Raw genomic sequence first — 5,745 nt, 5'->3', positions numbered from 1 at the left:
GTTGGGTTATGCAAATTATATTGTTCACTGAGTTTCCAAGAGAGGTTTGACTTAACAATAATTGGCTTTCATTGACAAAAGTCAGGCTGCCCATCTTGGAGTGGGCTGTGCCAAAGCTGTTTTATCCATCTTTGAGTGGACAAAATGGCACTTTTATCAATGATTTCCAAAGTTCATTTTGAACATTATGATTTGTTGTGGTTAGGTTATGCAAATTATATTGCTCACTGAGTTTCAAAGAGAGTTGTGACTTAACAATAATTGGCTTTCATTGACAAAAGTCAGGCTGCCCATCTCTGAGTGGGCTGTGCCAAAGCTTTTTATCCGACATTGAGTGGACAAAATGGTACTGTTGTCAGTGATGTCCAAATTTCATTTGGAAGGTATGATTTCGTTGAGGTTGGGTTATGCAAATTATATTGTTCACTGAGTTTCCAAGAGAAGTTTGACTTAACAATAATTGGCTTTCATTGACAAAAGTCAGGCTGCCCATCTTGGAGTGGGCTGTGCCAAAGCTTTTTATCCTCCATTGAGTGGACAAAATGGCACTTTTATCAATGATGTCCAAATTTCATTTTGAACATTATGATTTTGTTGTGGTTAGGTTATGCAAATTATATTGCTCACTGAGTTTCAAAGAGAGTTGTGACTTAACAATAATTGGCTTTCATTGATGAAAGTCAGGCTGCTTATCTCTGAGTGGGCTGTGCCAAAGCTGTTTATCCAGCTTTGAGTGGACAAAATGGCACTTTTGTCAATGATGTCCAAATTTCATTTTGAACATTATGATTTTGTTGCGGTTAGGGTACGCAAATTATGTTGCTCACTGAGATTCAAAGAGAGTTGTGACTTAACAATAATTGGCTTTCATTGACAAAAGTCAGGCTGCCCATCTCTGAGTGGGCTGTGCAAAAGCTTTTTATCCTCCATTGAGTGGACAAAATGGCACTTTTGTCAATGATGTGCAAATTTCATTTTGAACATTATGATTTTGTTGCGGTTAGGGTATGCAAATTATATTGCTCACTGAGATTCAAAGAGAGTTGTGACTTAACAATAATTGGCTTTCATTGACAAAAGTCAGGCTGCCCATCTCTGAGTGGGCTGTGCAAAAGCTTTTTATCCTCCATTGAGTGGACAAAATGGCACTTTTGTCAATGATGTCCAAATTTCATTTTGAACATTATGATTTTGTTGCGGTTAGGGTATGCAAATTATATTGCTCACTGAGTTTCAAAGAGAGATTTGACTTAACAAGAATTGGCTTTCATTGACAAAAGTCAGGCTGCCCATCTTGGAGTGGGCTGTGCCAAAGCTGTTTATCCATCTTTGAGTGGACAAAATGGCACTTTTGTCAATGATGTGCAAATTTCATTTGGAATGTATGATTCCGTTGAGGTTGGGTTATGCAAATTATATTGCTCACTGAGTTTCAAAGAGAGTTGTGACTTAACAATATTTGGCTTTCATCGACAAAAGTCAGGCTTCCCATCTTTGAGTGGGCTGTGCCAAAGCTGTTTATCCATCTTTGAGTGGACAAAATGGCACTTTTGTCAATGATGTCCATATTTCATTTTGCACATATGATTTCATTGAGGTTAGGATATGCCAATTATATTGCCAACTGAGTTTCCAAGAGAGGTTTGACTTAACAGTAATTGGCTTTCATTGACAAAAGTCAGGCTGCCCATCTTGGAGTGGGCTGTGCCAAAGCTTTTTATCCATCTTTGAGTGGACAAAGTGGCTACACTTTTGTCAATGATGTCAAAATTTTATTTTGACATTGCTGAGATTATGCAATTTAAGGTTTTATCTGCTACTGAATTTCAAAGAGAGTTGTGACTTTACAATTGGCTTTCATTGACAGAGTTAGAGTAGTGCGAGAGCTGTTAATCCCTCTTTGAGAGTTAAAATAGCAATTTGGTCAATTGTGTTAAAATATCATTTTGAAAATATGATTTCATGACCTCTGTTTTAGATAATGATACTCTATTTCTAGGAAGCATAATTGCATCTTACAAAGCATGTTACACTGTACATGTACTTCATATCCAAATGGTACTTCCAATGATTACACCCTCTAGCTAAGAGATGCCACCTAGGTGGAAATTACCTTACCTGCATGTTCATTTTAATTTTAATCATTTCATTTGCTTTGTCTTAAACCCTTGAGATATGACCATGAAAGGAACAAGAAGATTGAGGAAATTATTGTCAAAGAAATTGGAGGAAATTAATTTTGGGAAAGGAAAAATGGGTCAAGGCAGAGATAAAAGGTACAGTTCATATTAACACATTGCATTTTTGTGCAGTACCTCTCCAGGGTATTGTAAATCCTATGTCAAGGGCAATATAGTGTGTCTGTCATTGAAATAATGATCATGAGAAGACAAATGGCTTGCACAGATATGTCCAGGATTGACCCTAATTAGATGCACACCTATTTCATTAAACCAGAAACCCATAAGGGTTGAAACGTGTAACGGCCCCTTGTGTGCTGGGAAACAAGCTTCTGAATATTCAATTTGCTAACTACCATATTTGGAACAACAAGAGAGATGGGTCTCCAAATATGGTACTTAGCACTGAAACATTCAACCAATCAGTTCGCACTGAATATTCGGAAGCTGTGAACGCGCGTTACACGTTTCAACCCTTATGGGTTTCTGATTAAACCTCATGAAGCGTCTCCTTGGTCTTCGCCCCAACTTCAACACCACTCAAGTCTAAGACTACAGACAATTAACATCATAAAGTGTCCCCTATACTCTTATCTTCAAATAAAGATACACAGCAGTAGTTACCCTAACCTTAAAATGACGCTAACCCTAACTTTTATCTTAAAAAGATAGAAAATGCTTATACTTAACGGGAAATTTCGTGTTGGAAGTCAAAATTCTACGTGCATTTCATTAGGGTCAATTCTGGACATAAGTGGATTTGCATGGCAAAGGTGGTCTTTAATTGCTTTGGTCTTGCATTGGTGACAAAGAGTAAAATAATGGAAATGCACTATCCATTTATACAAAATGTATATAAGTATCTTACAGTATAATCAATTGTCCATCGCATGGTAGTGCAACCAATCCCTTCTAAGGTATTTTAAGACAGGTTGTTCATGCTACTCTGTTGTTATTTTTTTTCTGTTCATGTTGTATACAGTAAGAAAATGATTTTGTTCGAGTGTTTCATCTGATAGTTATCTTTTGTTGGGTTTTTAGAAATTGAATTATTGACTAGAAATTGTGGAAAAAGCAGCACTCTCCACACAGGACAAGGACAGAGCAAGAGATTTGCTAAAACTAAACAATGCTGTTGAGTTTATGTCATCAGAGGAGAGTGATGAAGATGGAGGACAAACAAGTGGACCCTCTGCAAGGGATGTGAAACCGCTACAGTGGGAAAGGAGCAAGTTACGCAATATAAAAGCAGTCTTGGATGCCACTTACAAGGCTCGTATGAGCAACAAAGAACGGCAGCAAACGTCACAAGAGTGGCTGGTCAAAATATGTCAAGCAGACCTCTGCCACAAACCTACCCTTTCTGGGCTGGGCGATTGACCCAGAGTTAAAAGTCTCCTTAGTTATTATTTATTTTCTTTTTTTCATTTCATTGTACTTTTAACTCTGCAACACACTGTATTTTTTATCAACTCAAATATCTGCTGGCATATCGAAGCAGAGTAAGGGCAAGGTATGCAACAGTGTTTGTAATGGTTGCTATGCTGCAGCACAGTAACTTTAGCGTGGTTTTTGGTAGCCATAGATGCAAGAAGAATAGGTTTTTCCAGTTTTACAGTTCACTGTACAGATGTCAACTCAGCAGCACCTTTTTTGTACTTTAGACCATTTGTTATTATTGTAATATTTGGTTTCAATGAATTGACGTCAAGTCTGGCAAGAAGGGGACATTTGCAGGAAGGCATCATTTGACTAGAATTACCACTATTAATTCTGTTTTTCCTAACTTATTCAAGTTTCAAATCCTAATGGGGTTAAAACAACAATAGTGCTAATTACCATGAGGAAAGCAAGGTCAGAATGATTCTGGTACCGTGACTTGTATTCAAATATTATAATGTCATCGTGTAAATATCCCTTAAAGTTAAGGGAGCTGAGCCTTTGTTTGATTCATATGTCCAGATGAATATTAATATATGCATTGGTTGGTCAATCATCTTAGCAAAATGATGACTACAGTACTTAGTTATGGGGAAGACCATTGAAGTGGAAATGTATTTCCCATAACTGAGCATCGTGTTAACCAACCAATAGAGGTTGTAAGGCTGCTAAGTTATATCAGTTACAATCACATCAGTTTAAGGCATTATTTTATGTCCATTCTGCACTGTGCTCTCTCAAATGCGTGTAGACATGTCAGTAATCAGTTTAAGTATCCTTTGGACAATCGAAACAATTGGATAAAAGAATCGTCTTGCTATTTTTAATTTCAACGATAGGCAAAGTCTAAAGCAAAAAGCAAAGAAATGATAGGACAGACAAAGGAACTCAAGCCTGGATGAAAGTTTGTTGACAAGACTTAAGTAGGGAGTCTGTATTGTAAACCAAATTCGAAAAATCTCGAGCAATATTTGGAATTAATAGGTATGAGTGATTTCTTCATTCTCGAAATTGGACAAGCCGTTTAGGTGCGAAAAATAGAACATTTAACTATTGTATGAAATTGCTATTCATTATATTTTGATAATATCGATTTTTATGTACAGAAAGTGAAAGATAATAGAGTAAATCATACTGATCATATCAATTTTTAATTCAGATAAGATACTATTGAATCAGAATTTTTAAAGAAAGTTTTAATTCGTTATGACTAGAATTTTTACAATTTTATCAAAGTAGTTTATTATATGCTGTTGTCATCATTGATAAAACGCCCTCTTGATAACCTGATAATAAGGCATAACCTTGAATGAACTGAGTGTGCATATGCAGTGGGTCTAATGATGTTTGCCAAGTTTTACCTTCCTTGTTTTTACGTAATGTGAGGTTTAGCTACGCGTTATTGTAGAGTTCAATACCGCGCTATCATGACAAGGAAGCCCCTTTCAAAGTTAGTGGCTTATAACTCGCTTTCTAGGCCTCTTTCCACTAAATGCTTCTCCAGGAAAAGCCAACCCTCCGATTGAAAATTAAGGTTAAGTTTCCGAACCGCAGAAATTCAGCGGATTATCGTGTGTTCCTTGTATTTACGAGTTACGGAAACATGACGGTTGTTAGTAATTCCGGTGTCACGGAAACCTCGCGGATACACGAGTTTAAGGAATGCGTTTCCGCGAAGCCGCGGTCGCGGAAAAGTAACGTACACACGTGTTTCCCGCTTCGGTTATCTGAATTTCCGTTAGCGGAAATTCAAGATTCCGTAAGTAATCCGTTACAAAAACGGATACGTAAACGCTTGTTTTCACCCTGTGTATGTTCTCAGTCTGGAAGAAAACAAATAGAGCCCCCCATTTCGAAGGGTTCATTTCACCCTCCGTTTCTTTATGGACTGCAAAACCTTTTTTCACATTAATTCTCGATAGTTTGCGGCTTTTACGACGTTTACTCACTTTGTAGTTTCTTTCGCTTTTATGACTGTTGATCTGCAACCATCGGAGTTTAGACCAATATAACTTATTGATTTCACACATCCGCCGCGATTTCTCACTCCTAACCCTCGATCCTGATCACACCTTTCAATTTGGCTGTACACCAACTGACAGGACTCGCACGAAGTTAGGTCATG

The 5,745-nt window shown here is 37.4% G+C and overlaps 1 long non-coding RNA gene across 1 annotated transcript in view; it reads left to right on the top strand.

The window, feature by feature from the left end:
* The window catches only part of LOC138022799 (uncharacterized), a 9,571-nt gene extending 4,629 nt beyond the window's left edge, over positions 1 to 4,942 (top strand). Inside the window, exons 3-4 of the long non-coding RNA XR_011126643.1 lie at positions 2,174 to 2,276; positions 3,222 to 4,942. This is a non-coding gene — a long non-coding RNA (uncharacterized lncRNA). The remainder of the gene's footprint in view (positions 1 to 2,173; positions 2,277 to 3,221) is intronic.
* Positions 4,943 to 5,745: the final 803 nt, after the last annotated feature.

The sequence above is a fragment of the Montipora capricornis genome, chromosome 11 (assembly GCF_036669925.1).
Source record: "Montipora capricornis isolate CH-2021 chromosome 11, ASM3666992v2, whole genome shotgun sequence".
NCBI lineage: Eukaryota > Metazoa > Cnidaria > Anthozoa > Scleractinia > Acroporidae > Montipora > Montipora capricornis.
Note: the sequence above shows the minus strand (reverse complement) of the source record. Positions and strands in the feature narration are given on the sequence as shown.